Raw genomic sequence first — 14,458 nt, 5'->3', positions numbered from 1 at the left:
CACCTCCTGCAGGAGAAGAACCACCCCGCAAGAGGGCCCTGAGATCTCGCAAGAAGACAGAGTAGGATGTCAAGACCCCCGCCAGCAAAGGATACCACCTGATGTCATCCCACTGTCCCACATTGTCACCCTGTCCATCCTTGAACTGGCCGTGCTCCATCTCTCCACAGGCCTATGGACAATGCACCTGTGTGACTGTTACTCTGGACTCTGCCATGGACATTCCTTCACCATAGCCCCCACCCACTTGAAACCACCCATCCCATTTTGAGCACTGAAATAAACACCTATTTTGCACATAACTATCTGGAGTCTGGCTGTGATTTCAAAATATTGTAATTGACATGACAGTGCAAATATGTCCTTGTACATAGTGAAGTCAACAAACAGCTGCCACAAAGCTGTACTCCATGGGGAAACGAAGCACAGGACTCGTAGTGGGGACCCCAGATCTGAAATAGGGAGGGAAAAGCCACAACTCAGTCATCATACACTGGGGCAAATAGACAGGCAGCAGAGATGCAGGAGAGTAGTTTACATTTACTAAATTATGTTTGAATTTTTACCTGTGTCCTATTGGAAGTACTGTTCAATGATTCTGTCCCTGTTGTCTGTTTCATCCCCGTCGTCTTCCTCCTCTTCACTCTCCACAGGTTCCACAGCTGCCACAACACCACCGTCTCGACCATCCTCCTGCAGGAAAGGCACCTGGCGGCGCAAAGCCAGGTTGTGAAGCATGCAGCAGGCCACGATGATGTGACACACCTTCTTAGGTGAGTACATTAGGGATCCACCTGTCATATGCAGGCACCGAAACCTGGCCTTTAGGAGGCCGAAGGTGCGTTCGATCACCCTCCTAGTACGTCCATGGGCCTCATTGTACCGTTCCTCTGCCCTGGTCCGGGGATTCCTTACTGGGGTCAGTAGCCACGACAGGTTGGGGTACCCAGAGTCCCCCAATAGCCATACACGGTGTCTCTCTAGCTGTTCCATCACGTAAGGGATGCTGCTATTCCTTAGGATGTAGGCGTCATGCACTGACCCAGGTAATTTGGCACTTACATGCAAGATGTACTGGTCAGCCAAACACACCACCTGGATGTTCATGGAATGGTAACTTTTTCTGTTCCTGTACGCCTGCTCCCTGTCTCTTGGGGGAACCAAAGCCACATGGGTCCCATCAATGGCACCAATGACGTTGGGAATATGTCCAAGGGCATAGAAATCACCCTTCACTGTAGCCAATTCGCCCACCTCAGGGAAAAGGATGTAGCTCCTCATGTATTTCATCAGGGCAGACAACACTCTGGATAACACCTTCGAAAACATGGGCTGAGACATCCCAGAAGCAATTCCCACTGTTGTCTGAAATGACCCACTTGCCAAGAAATGGAGTACTGACAGGACCTGCACCAGAGGGGGAATCCCTGTCGGTTGGCGGATGGGGGACATCAGGTCGGGCTCCAGCTGGGCACACAGTTCATGTATAGTGGCACGGTCAAGCCGGTAGGTCAGGATAATGTGGCGTGCTTCCATTGTCGACAGGTCCACCAGCGGCCTGTACACGGGAGGATTCATCCGCCTCCTCGCCAAACCCAGCGGACGGTGCCTAGGAAGGACAACATGGAGCACACAGTCAAGCAACCCACAGGTACGTACTCACAGCTTGCACAGTAAACGATTCTCTATGCAGTGAATGGCGTGTATGAGTGGCTATGCAAGGCCTAGGCCTGTGTGACGCAGTTGAAATTGAGCCATGTGGACCCTCGAAATGGCGGCTGCCTGACCTGTGAAGTGTGACAATGGGATGTGAGGTCAATGCGCTGGCGTGGCACACCGCGGCGGTCGGTGGTCGAAGACCACGGCGCGAAGCCGCATTGGTTAACATTGAAGCCTATGGGTTTCAGGAGCCAATGGCGAAGGGTGCCGGCGGTGGCGGTACGCACCGCCGCGGTACGCACCGCCGCGGGCGTGACCGCCATTTTCTATCTACTTATTCACTCGCGACTTGAACTTTCACAGGAGAGGACCTATACTGCAAGTGTTGCTGTGACCTCGGTCTGGAAGGAAAATGGCTGCTGCGCCTGGGGAAAGGGCCCCTGCCTTCACTGGAGAAGAGTTGGAGAAACTTGTGGATGGGGTCCTCCCCCAGTATGCGCTACTCTACGGTCCTCCAGACCAACAAGTGAGTTTAATTCAATATGGATTTGGGGCCACTGGCTGGCTTGGGGGCCTGGCGGGGGGCCTGGCGGGGATGGGGGGCATGTTGGGCCTGGCGGAGGGCATGGCGGGAGGCCTGGCGGGGATGGGGGGCATGTTGGGCCTGGCGGGGGGCATGGCGGGGGGCCTGGCGGGGATGGGGGGCATGTTGGGCCTGGCGGGGGGCATGGCGGGGGGCCTGGCGGGGGGCATGGCGGGGATGGGGGGCATGTTGGGCCTGGCGGGGGCATGGCGGGGGGCCTGGCGGGGATGGGGGGCATGTTGGGCCTGGCGGGGGGCATGGCGGGGATGGGGGGCATGTTGGGCCTGGCGGGGGGCATGGCGGGGGGCCTGCCGGGGATGGGGGGCATGTTGGGCCTGGCGGGGGGCATGGCGGGGGGCCTGGCGGGGATGGGGGGCATGTTGGGCCTGGTGGGGGGCATGGCGGGGGGCCTGGCGGGGATGGGGGGCATGTTGGGCCTGGCGGGGGGCATGGCGGGGGGCCTGGCGGGGGGCATGGCGGGGATGGGGGGCATGTTGGGCCTGGCGGGGGGCATGGCGGGGGGCCTGGCGGGGATGGGGGGCATGTTGGGCCTGGCGGGGGCATGGCGGGGGGCCTGGCGGGGGGCATGGCGGGGATGGGGGGCATGTTGGGCCTGGCGGGGGGCATGGCGGGGGGCCTGGCAGGGATGGGTGGCGTTGGGCCACTGGCAACGAAAATGCAGACAAACTTGAACGTGGTATTTCTCCCTCCCTGTACGTGTCACATAGGTCCGCGCCCATGAGAAGATCGGGATTTGGCGTGCCATCGCCAAGGAAGTCCGGACCCTGGGGGTCCACCATCGACGGGGCACCCACTGCCGCAAGAGGTGGGAGGACATCCGCCGCGGGACCAAGAAGACCGCCGAGTCTCTGCTGGGGATGGCCTCCCAACGTAGGCGGGGTGCCTGCCGTCAACTGACCCCCCTGATGTTCCGGATCCTGGCGGTGGCCTACCCTGATTTGGATGGGCACGTGAGGGCAGCACAGCAGACACAAGGGGGTGCGTACAAGCATAATCTACTCTGTTGTCGTGCAGTGGAGGTGTCTGGGTGGGAGAGGAGGGCTGTGGGTCCCCCTAGGCCAGGGCGATATCTGTAGGCTGGGCACCCCCGTAAGCCCCTGTGTCCCCAGCCACCACCCTCAGTAGTGTGCCAGTACAGCCATCCCTGGGCCGTGTCATCCATGGGTGCAGTTGTCAACTCTAGGCGTGTAGGGCATGTTCCACGGAATGCGTAGCGGACCCCAAGTGCACAACTTAGTGCAGGGGGCATCTGTGTCTGTCATGTCCGCTAACTGTACCGGTGATCCATGTACTCAAAATCTCTTTATTTCTCTCTCCCCCCCCCTTTTTGTTTGTCTTTCTGTGCTTGTGTGCATCAGCATCATCAGGCGGAGGAGAAGTGGCATCGGGGCAGGAGGGAGCTGCATCTCACATGGCCCAGGAGGGCCATGCCACAGAGTCTGACTGGACCAGTGAGACGGAGGGCGAGGGGAGCTCCACAACGGGGACGACTGGACCCTGCAGCGACACGGACACGTCCTCGGAAGGGAGCTCCCTTGCGGGGGGGGGGTAACATCCGTGCCCCCTGCCATTACAGGTACAGCCGCCACCCAGCGCACCATCTCCGCCCTCCCAGCAGCCCCTCAGCGTTTGCCCCGTGCCCGCTCTGCCAGGAAGCCGGGCATCTCCTTCGCCCCAGGCACCTCAGGCCCTGCCCCAGTTACCCCCGCTGCCCTCAGTGAGGAGGTCATTGACCTCCTCCGAACGCTCATTGTTGGGCAGACTACCCTTTTGAATGCCATCCAGGGGGTGGAGAGGGAGGTTCATCGCAGCAATGCGTACCTGGAGGGCATTCATTCGGGTCAGGCTGCCCATCAGCGATCGTTCCAGGCTCTGGCCTCAGCACTGACGGCAGCCATTGTCCCTGTCTCCTGCCTCCCTCTACTAACTCCCTCCTCCCAGTCTCCTGTTCCTCTGCCTGTCCCACCCACACCATCAGACCAGCCTGCACACACCTCAACACCCAAGAGCAGCTCATCCAAACATAAGCACCACAGATCACGCAGACATTCACACAAGCAACATTCCGATGCAGACATGCCAACAGTCACTACCACCTCTGTGACCCCCACCTCCTTGTCTCCCTCCTCCCTCCCTGTGACGTCTACACTCACACCTTCATTCACCTCACCATCAGCCAGTGTTTCCATCACCAGCACACCCTCCAGTAAGTCCGCACACGTGCAGTCACCACCCCCACTGCCATTTACACGTCCCCTGTGTCCTCTCCCACTGTGTCTGTCACCCCCTCTTCCACACCACACAAACGCAGCCACCCACCCACCCAACAGCCATCCACCTCACGACAGCCTCCCGCTCCTGCACCTGCACCCAAAGACAGCAAACTTGTTTCGCCTACAACCACATCCTCTCCCTCCACTCCCATACCCACTGTACCTACCACTCTCCATTGTCCCAAGAAAATCTATCTCTCTACTGCTACCTTCTTTCCTGACCCTGAGCCCCCCCCCCTCCTTCTCGTCGGGGTAAGAAGAGCACCTCAGCCACCACCAGTCCTGCAGCCCCCTTGACAAGGGTGCAGGGGTATTGGAGCCCACCAGCCCGCAGGTCTGGATCTTCGCCCAGCAGCAAGGGGACAGCCAGCCCACCCCCTGGGAAGAGGAGCAGAAGGCGGAAGGGCCGCCGCAGGAGCCCGGGTTCTATATCCCCCCAGGACACTAGCCAGCCACCGTCAACAGCCACAGCTCCAAAGGGAGGAAAGGGCCACAGACTCCCGACTGAGGAGGGCAAGGGCAGCAAGGCGGAGAAGTCAGGCAGCAGGCCTGCTGCCCATGGAGGACCCGTCACAGCTGCCCAGGAGGAGCCCACAACCCCCATAGCCGCTGCCCAGGGAGGAACCGGCACAGCTGCCCAGGGAGAGCCCACCACCCCCATAGCCGCTGCCCAGGGAGGAACCGGCACAGCTGCCCAGGGAGAGCCCACCACCCCCATAGCCGCTGCCCAGGGAGGACACCGCCCAGCTGGCCAGGAGGGCCCCACCACCCACAGCCCAGGTGGGCATTGAAGGAGCACCATCCCCGCTGCCCAGGAGGGCACCACCAGGCAATGAGCAGTTGGCCATAGAATGGCCGCCGTCTCCAGCACCGCTCCGCTGGGGACTGCCGTCTCAAGAACCGCTGAACTGGGCCCTTCAAGGCAAGAACCGCTGAACTGGGCCCTTCAAGGCAAGAACCGCTGAACTGGGCCCCGCCGTCTCCAGCACCGCTCCGCTGGGGACCGCCGTCTCAAGAACCACTGAACTGGGCCCTTCAAGGCAAGAACCGCTGAACTGGGCCCCGCCGTCTCCAGCATCGCTCCGCTGGGGACCGCCGTCTCAAGAACCGCTGAACTGGGCCCTTCAAGGCAAGAACCGCTGAACTGGGCCCTTCAAGGCAAGAACCGCTGAACTGGGCCCCGCCGTCTCCAGCATCGCTCCGCTGGGGACCGCCGTCTCAAGAACCGCTGAACTGGGCCCTTCAAGGCAAGAACCGCTGAACTGGGCCCTTCAAGGCAAGAACCGCTGAACTGGGCCCCGCCGTCTCCAGCACCGCTCCGCTGGGGACCGCCGTCTCAAGAACCGCTGAACTGGGCCCTTCAAGGCAAGAACCGCTGAACTGGGCCCCGCCGTCTCCAGCACCGCTCCGCTGGGGACCGCCGTCTCAAGAACCGCTGAACTGGGCCCTTCAAGGCAAGAACCGCTGAACTGGGCCCTTCAAGGCAAGAACCGCTGAACTGGGCCCCGCCGTCTCCAGCACCGCTCCGCTGGGGACCGCCGTCTCAAGAACCGCTGAACTGGGCCCTTCAAGGCAAGAACCGCTGAACTGGGCCCTTCAAGGCAAGAACCGCTGAACTGGGCCCTTCAAGGCAAGAACCGCTGGCCCTTTGGCAGACGTGGCAGGGCAGGATCTGTCTCGGGCAGGGCTGCAGGATGTCCTCTGGCCAACATGCCTCCTCCAGTGGCAGTGGAGTCTGTTATGGACTGTTTGGACTGTGGCTTTGCACTCCCCAGGATGGCCCAGTGAGCAGGCCACCCACTGTATGGACTGTATGGACTGTGGCTTTGCACTCCCCAGGATGGCCCAGTGGGCAGGCCACCCACTGTATGGACTGTGGCTTTGCACTCCCCAGGATGGCCCAGTGGGCAGGCCACCCACTGTATGGACTGTGGCTTTGCACTCCCCAGGATGGCCCAGTGGGCAGGCCACCCACTGTATGGACTGTATGGACTGTGGCTTTGCACTCCCCAGGATGGCCCAGTGGGCAGGCCACCCACTGTATGGACTGTACGGACTGTGGCTTTGCACTCCCCAGGATGGCCCAGTGGGCAGGCCACCCACTGTATGGACTGTACGGACTGTGGCTTTGCACTCCCCAGGATGGCCCAGTGGGCAGGCCACCCACTGTATGGACTGTACGGACTGTGGCTTTGCACTCCCCAGGATGGCCCAGTGGGCAGGCCACCCACTGTATGGACTGTACGGACTGTGGCTTTGCACTCCCCAGGATGGCCCAGTGGGCAGGCCACCCACTGTATGGAGTGTATGGACTGTGGCTTTGCACTCCCCAGGATGGGCCAGTGGTCATGGAGTCCCCTCGTGGATCTGGCGTCGTGTACTCAAGTGGCTGAGGTGCCCCCCCTTCCCTTCCCCCTGAGGTGCCTGTCCTTTTTTCTTTCTGATGCCCCTGCAGTGTTCTCTCTGTGGAGTTCTTGTCGTGGGACTGGGCCTTGCCCCTTTGCTCAGGACCCCTGTGGTCCACGGACAGTGGTTGGACTACATATAGTAGATGTATATATTTTGTACATAGTTTATTTATTTATTTGGATTACTGCTGTCCATTTTTCAATATATCTGCCCGTTTAAGATCTCTTCTTTTGGTCTTTGCATTATTTCGGAGGGGGGGGTTTGTGGGTTGTGACAGTGATCTGTGGGAATGCATTGATGTGTGTGTTGTAGTGGGTGTGGGTGGGTGGGTGTGTGCCGGTAATCTTTTCCCTCCCCTGTGTCGTAGGTGCAGTACTCACCGATGTCTTCCGCGCCGCCGGGCTTGCTCCTGGTACAGGAGTAGGTATAGGAGTGCGGGGATGACCTGTAACTCGGGTTCCATACTGCCGGAATCTCGCGTGGAGTGCGTAGAGGTGAGCGATTTCCCGTTCGTAGTCTGTTTCCGCCGTGTTTTTATCGGCGGTGCTCCCGCCCCGGAAAAGGTGGCGGATTGGTGGGTCGTGATAGTGTGGGCGGTACATTGTCTGCCGCCTGGCTGTTGGCGGTGACAGCCGCGCTGTTTGTTTGTTCCGCCGTGGCGGTCGGAGTGTTAATGCGGCGGGCTGTGTTGGCGGTTCCCGCCAGGGTCAGAATTGCATATTTTGGACCGCCGGCCTGTTGGCGGGTTGGCCGCCGCTTTATCACCGACCGCCAGGGTCAGAATGAGGGCCTAAATAGCTAAACAGAGGACTGGCAGTGGGCCCCCCACCTCCTCCCCCACAACTAACAACATGGGTGGAGCAAATCTTGCTAATCATGCATCCTGTGGGCCTGGCAGGAGTAGGAGGAGGACTGGACCCTGGCAACTGAAATCTCTATTACTATCACCCACCCTACCTGCATGCTATCACATACCCCTACCCTTACCATCACTCCCATCACTCCACCACCTCCCACACACCCCACCATCACAACCCACCCCTCCCAATACCAATCCCTGCATGTAACACCAATGCACAGACCCCCATCGCAGACCTGCATGGACACCCATCACTAAAGCATGCACATTAGAGAGAATCACCTAGCCCACAAAATCAATACTCACACAAGGCAAGGCTGCCAGGGCAATAACAACCATAAAGGGCAACACACCCATCCACAAGATGACACGCACAGAAACAATAACACTGCATTTACATCCCCACAGGTCCCTCACCCAGCGTCACTGGAGAGGTGGTGCCAGCAACTTCCAGTCCACCCACAGAAGAGGCCCACAGTGATGACAGCAGCTCTGGATGCCTGGATCTGGACGACCAACATGGCCCATCAGGGATCTCCGGACAGTCGGTGACCCAGGCACAGACCCATACCACCACAGAGCCTCCCCCCTCAGAAAACACCAAAACAGTACCCACTGAGCGGGCCCATACCTCTGTCCCCAGGACCATTAATCAGCAGTGTGTTCACCACTACAGGAACCCCAGGCCACCCCACAAACACGGGACGATCAGGGACCTGGGGTCAGTGGCATTGGGCACACGGTTCAGGGAACAGAGGCACCGGACAACAGGGAAGCTGGGAGGACTGCTGTGCGACAGGGGGAGGACAGGCCCAGGGAACCAACTCTCCAGGAGGCACTCACCAACATCCTGGGAGCATATCACCATTCCCAGGAGATGATGGGCCAGATACTGGACAAGTTGCAGGAGACCCAGCGGCTGCAGGAGGGTCAGTACCTGGGTATCAGTGAGGACTTGAAGGACATCCACACCACCCTGGTCACCATTGCAGGGGTGCTGGCAGATATGGCCAACACCTTGAGGGAGGCAGTGGCACACTACCGGGCCCCTGACACTAGCCAAAACGATGAACACCCTTCTACCTCCACTGCTGCTAGTGGACAGGAGTCCCGCCACAGGAACCACAGGCCACCAGCACCCCACCCCCTGCAGAAGAAGAACCACCCCGCAAGCGGTCGCTGCGATCCAGGCTTAAGCCAGAGAACATTGCCAAGACCCCCACCAGGAAATAGGACTCTCCTGAATGTCACCCTTCTGTCACACTCTGTCACCCTGTCCACCTTGAACTACCATTGCTCCACTTCCTATGCCCCCTTGGACCATGCACCTGTGATACAAATAGACCGGACTCTATCCTGGACTTTCCTCCATCATCACCCCAGCCCATTGCACATCCCCCTCTAAATATTAGCACTTAAATAAACACCATTTGAATGAAGTATGGAGTCTGTCAATTTAACTGTGTATTTGTTTAACAAGCTTTAAACACTGCAATATAACTGTACAGCATTGTATACATAGGAATGATCTGTAGTTGGCTGCAGTCAACACACCAGGAGCGATAGTGGGACACAAATATCTGAAAATAGAGATGCCAAAGGGTACAGTAAGTGGCCATAGAAGTTGGAACATCAGCCTGCCAGTGACAATGTCAAATACAAAACTGTCAATGTAAAGTGTAATTACAGTGTCTTACCTGTGTGTCATTGGAAGTACTGTATTATAATAGCACTTCTGTTGTCCTCATCCTCATCCTCTGCCTCCTCATCTTCACTGTCCACAGGGACCACTGCTGCCACACGCCCATCTCCAGTCTCATCCTCCTGCAGAAAAGGCACATGGCGACGTAAGGCAAGGTTGTGCAACATGCAGCATGCCACAATTATCTAGCACACCTTCTTGGGTGAGTAGTACAGGGATCCACCTGTTAGATGGAGGCAACGAAACCTGACCTTCCGGAGGCCGAATGTCCTTTCTATTATTCTTCGTGTTCGCCCCTGTGCCTCATTGTAACGTTCCTCTTCCCTTGTCCCGTGATTCCTCACAGGGGTCAGTAGCCATGAGAGGTTGGGGTAAACAGAGTCACCTGCAAATATCGAGGGACAACTGTCAGACTCAGACTAACCCTTAGGGCCCACATCATACCCATACACCAACACCTACTGTGTGGGAACCAGGGCTCACCTATTAGCCACAACCGGTGCCTCTGAAGTTGAGCCATCACATATGGGATGCTGATATTCCTCAGGATAAAGGCATCATGCACAGACCCAGGATACCTAGAATTGACAGGGGAGATGTACTGGTCTGCCAGGCACACTATCTGTACATTCATGGAGTGAAAGCTCTTTCGATTTCTGAACACCTGTTCATTTCTCCGGGGGAGGTGGAGCAAATGCTATATGTGTACCCTCAATCACCCCAATAATGTTGGGGATATGGCCCATTGCATAGAAGTAAGCTTTCACTGTGGCCAAATCCTCAACCTGGGGGAAAACGATTTAGCTGTGCATGTGTTTAATTAGGGCAGACAATACTCTGGTCAGCACTATTGAGAACATTGATTGAGACATTCCTGCTGCCAAGCCCACTGTCACTTGGAAGGAGCCCCTTGCCAGGAAATGGAGTACAGATAGGACTTGCACAAGAGGGGGGATCCCGGTGGGCTGACAGATAGCAGATATCAGGTCAGGTTCCAAATGGGCACACAGCTCTGTGATTGTGGACCTGTCCAGTCTAAAGGTGAGGATAATGTGCCTGTCCTCCATTGTTGCCAAGTCCACCAGGGGCCTGTACACGGGGGGATGTCTCCATCTTCTATTCATCCGCAGTGGTTGCAATATAGGGGGCAAACGGTGAGTACCTGGTCCGTATTCCATATTTCCAAACACTACACTGCATCACATGTTGTGACTGTAACACAATATTGTTGTATAGGCCCAAATGGTGCCTATCTGTACTGTGACACAGTTAGGTGCCATAGCCTGCTCCTCCCTGAAATGGCGTCCACCTGTCCTGTATTGAGGGACAGTTGGAAATGAGGTTTTTCTGCTGACATTGTGCGCTGTTGCGGGAGGTGGTCGAAAACCACTGTGTAACTTCTCATTGGATCCCATTGGGCCCTATGGGTTACGGAGGCCAATGGTGATTTACGCCGGCGGTGACGGTACCCACCGCCCCGGACGTGACCGCCATTTTCTATCTGTTCACCCACTTGCTACCTGACCTTCAACAGGAGAGGACGTACACTGCAAGTGCTGCTATGACCTGTGTCTGGAACAAACCATGGCTCGTGTCACTGTGGAAAGGGCCCCTGCCTTCACCGCTGAGGAGTTGGAAAGACTGGTGGGCGGGGACCTAACCCAGTACCAATTGCTGTATAGTATCCAGACCAATAGGTAAGTACACTGTGAGCACGATGCAAGGGGCATGAATGCATGGAGTGCTGTGTGTGAGGTCCTTGTGTAGGGGGGGTTGGTGGAAGGGCCCTGGGCTGCGTGCTGCATGTATGGTGGGCAATGTCTGTGCGTAAGGGGATGGGAGGGCTATTGTGGAACATGAGTGCAACAGGCCGGGCTGTCTGACATCTTTTGCTATGTGTATATTTCTGCAGGTCAGCGCCCATCAGAAAAAGAGTATATGGCGTGCCATCGCCAAGGACTTGCGAACCCTGGGGGTCTATGGCAGGCAGAGCACCCACTGTCGCAAACGCTGGGAGGACCTGAGACGCTGGGCAAGGAATACGGCGGAGGCCCAGCTGGGGATGGCCTCCAAACAAGGAAGGGATGCCCATCGAACCCTGACCCCCCCTGATAACCCGCATACTGGCAGTGGCCTATCCGGAGATGGATGGGTGCTTGGGGACATCACAACAGCCACAAAGGGGTGAGTACAGTTTCCCAATATACTACTTGCGTGTGCTGAGGTGTTCTCCCGGTGAGGGATGTGGGCCAGTGGGTGCCCCTAGGCCAGGTCAGACATTGCAGGGTAGGTCCCATTTTGGGAAGGGTATGATGTGAACCACCTCCAACCAAGCTGGTAGGCATCCACTACTGGACAGGGGTCAGTGGGACTCAGGTATGCTGTTATTGGCATTCGGTATTAGTGTCCATGGCCGGGTGACTAGCATTGTGGCTGGTAGTGCATTGCCTAATGCATAGGGCTTTTCCCTGTGTGTGTGTGTGTGTGTGTGTCGTGTACACCAACAGTGGTGTTGGATCAGCCATTGACCAAGTGTATCCTATGTCTCTTCCCCCCCTTTTTGTTTTGTCACCCTGTCCTTCTGTGCATTAGCATCGTCTGGCGGAGGAGCTGAAGCACTGGCAACGGAGGGAGCTGCATCCCACATGGCCCAGGAGGCCGAATCCAGCGACGGTGAGGGCACCAGTGGGAAGGAGGGCGAGGGGAGCACCACGGCAGAGACAGGAGGGGACAGTTCGGACAGTGATACCTCCTCTGATGGAAGCTCCCTGGTGGTGGCAGACACCTCTGGGGCCACCAAACGAAAGGTACAGCCACCACTCCCGTACCAGCACTGCTCTCCCAGCAGCCCCTCAGCGTGTTTCCTGTGCCCGATCACCCAAGAGAGTGGTTGTAGGAGGCTGGCCTGGCTTATAGTGGGTACCTGATGGTACTTACACCTTGTGCCAGATCCAGTTATCCCTTTTATTAGTAGATTAGTTGTGTTCTAGCAGCTTAGGCTAATAGAGGTAGCTATAGCAGAGCAGCTTAGGCTGAACTAGGAGACATGCAAAGCTCCTACTATACCACTTATATCATATAGCACTATATCATAAGAATCACAATACTCAGAGTTACTTAAAATAAAGGTACTTTATTTTAGTGACAATGTGTCCGAAATATCTCAGAGGATATACTCCCTTAGGAGGCACGTATAATACACAAAATATACACACAAACCAAAATCAGGTAAGTAAACAGTTAGAAAAGTAGTGCAAACACTGTAGAATACAATAGGATGCAATAGGCCTAGGGGCAACACAAACCATATACTAAGAAAGTCGAATGCGAACCACTTAGGGACCCCTGGCCTAGTGTAGTATGTACAGGGTCCCTGGGAGTGTAAGAAAACACTAAGGGTGTACAAGATACCCCACCCCAAGACCCTGAAAAGTAGGAGTAAAGCGACCCTACTTCCCCAGAAACACACTAAAGTCATGATAGGAGATTCTGCCAAGACCACAACAGACTGCAAAGCACTGAAGACTGATTCCTGGACTTGAGAACCTGTAAAGGAAGGGGACCAGTCCAAGAGTCACGAAAGTGTCCAGGGAGTGCAGGAGCCCACTAAGCCCGGATGAAGGTGCAAAATGGCTGCCTCCAAGTGGAAGAAGCTGAAGATTCTGCAACAACGGAAGATGCCAGGAACTTCTCCTTTGCACAGAAGATGTCCCACGGCATGCTGGAGGATGCAGAATTGCTTTTTGGAGAAAGACTGCAAACAAACCTTGCTTGCTGCAAAGGTTGCGGTTGAAGAAAAGGGTTCTGCCCGGGCCCAGGAAAGACCAGGAGGTCGACACTTGGAAGAGGAGACTGATTGGGCCCTGAGCAAAAGAGAGAGCCCACGTAGAAGAAGGCAGAACCACAGAAGTACTTGAAAACGGGTTCAAGAAAATTGAGCACGGCGGTCATCTCAACACTACAAAGGAGGGTCCCACGAAGCCGGTGCTCAACTCAGCGAGTTGAGCAATAGAGGACAGAGTCCTGGGGGCCTTGGCTAGGCTGTGCATGAAGGATTCCTTGCAAAAGTGCACAGAAGCCCTAGCAGCTGCAGTTCACGCAGTACACACGATTACTGTCTGGCAAGGGGAGGCAAGGACTTACCTCCTCCAAATTTGGACAGATGGACCACTGGACTGACGGGGTCACTTGGATCTAACACCTGTGTACCAGGGACCACGCTCGTCATGATGAGAGGGGACCCAGAGGACCGGTGAAGCTGAAGTTTGGTACCTGCGTTAGCAGGAGGAAGATTCCGTCGACCCACAGGAGATTCCTTCTTGGCTTCCAGTGCACGGTGAAGGCAGACAGCCCCCAGAGTATGCACCACCAGGAAACAGTTGAGAAAGCCGGCAGAATTAGGCGCTACAATGTCGCTGGTAGTCTTCTTGCTACTTTGTTGCAGTTTTGCAGGCGTCCTGGAGCAGTCAGTGGTCGATCCTTGGCAGACGTTGAAGAGGGAGATGCAGAGAAACTCTGGTGAGCTCTTGCAAATCGTTATCTGAGGAAAAGCCCATAGGAGAGACCCTAAACAGCCCTCAGAGGAGGATTGGCCACCTAGTCAGGTAAGCACCTATCAGGAGGGGTTTCTGACGTCCCCTGCTGGCAATGGTCACTCAGAGGCCTCCATTGTGCCCTCACATCTCTAGATTCAAGGTGATAGAGGTCTGGGACACACTGGAGGAGCTGTGGGCCCCACCCCTGGGGTGGTGATGGTCAGGGGAGTGGTCACTCCCCTTTCTTTTGTCCAGTTTCATGCCAGAGCAGGGCTGGGGGTTCCCTGAACCAGTGTAGACTGGTTTATGTAAGGAGGGCACAATCTGTGCCATTCAAAGCATTTCCAGAGGCCTGGAGAGGCTACTCCTCTCAGGCCCTTAACACCTATTTTCAAAGGGAGAGGGTGTAACACCCTC

This window comes from Pleurodeles waltl, chromosome 7, assembly GCF_031143425.1.
Source record: "Pleurodeles waltl isolate 20211129_DDA chromosome 7, aPleWal1.hap1.20221129, whole genome shotgun sequence".
Classification (NCBI taxonomy): Eukaryota; Metazoa; Chordata; class Amphibia; order Caudata; family Salamandridae; genus Pleurodeles; species Pleurodeles waltl.
Note: the sequence above shows the minus strand (reverse complement) of the source record.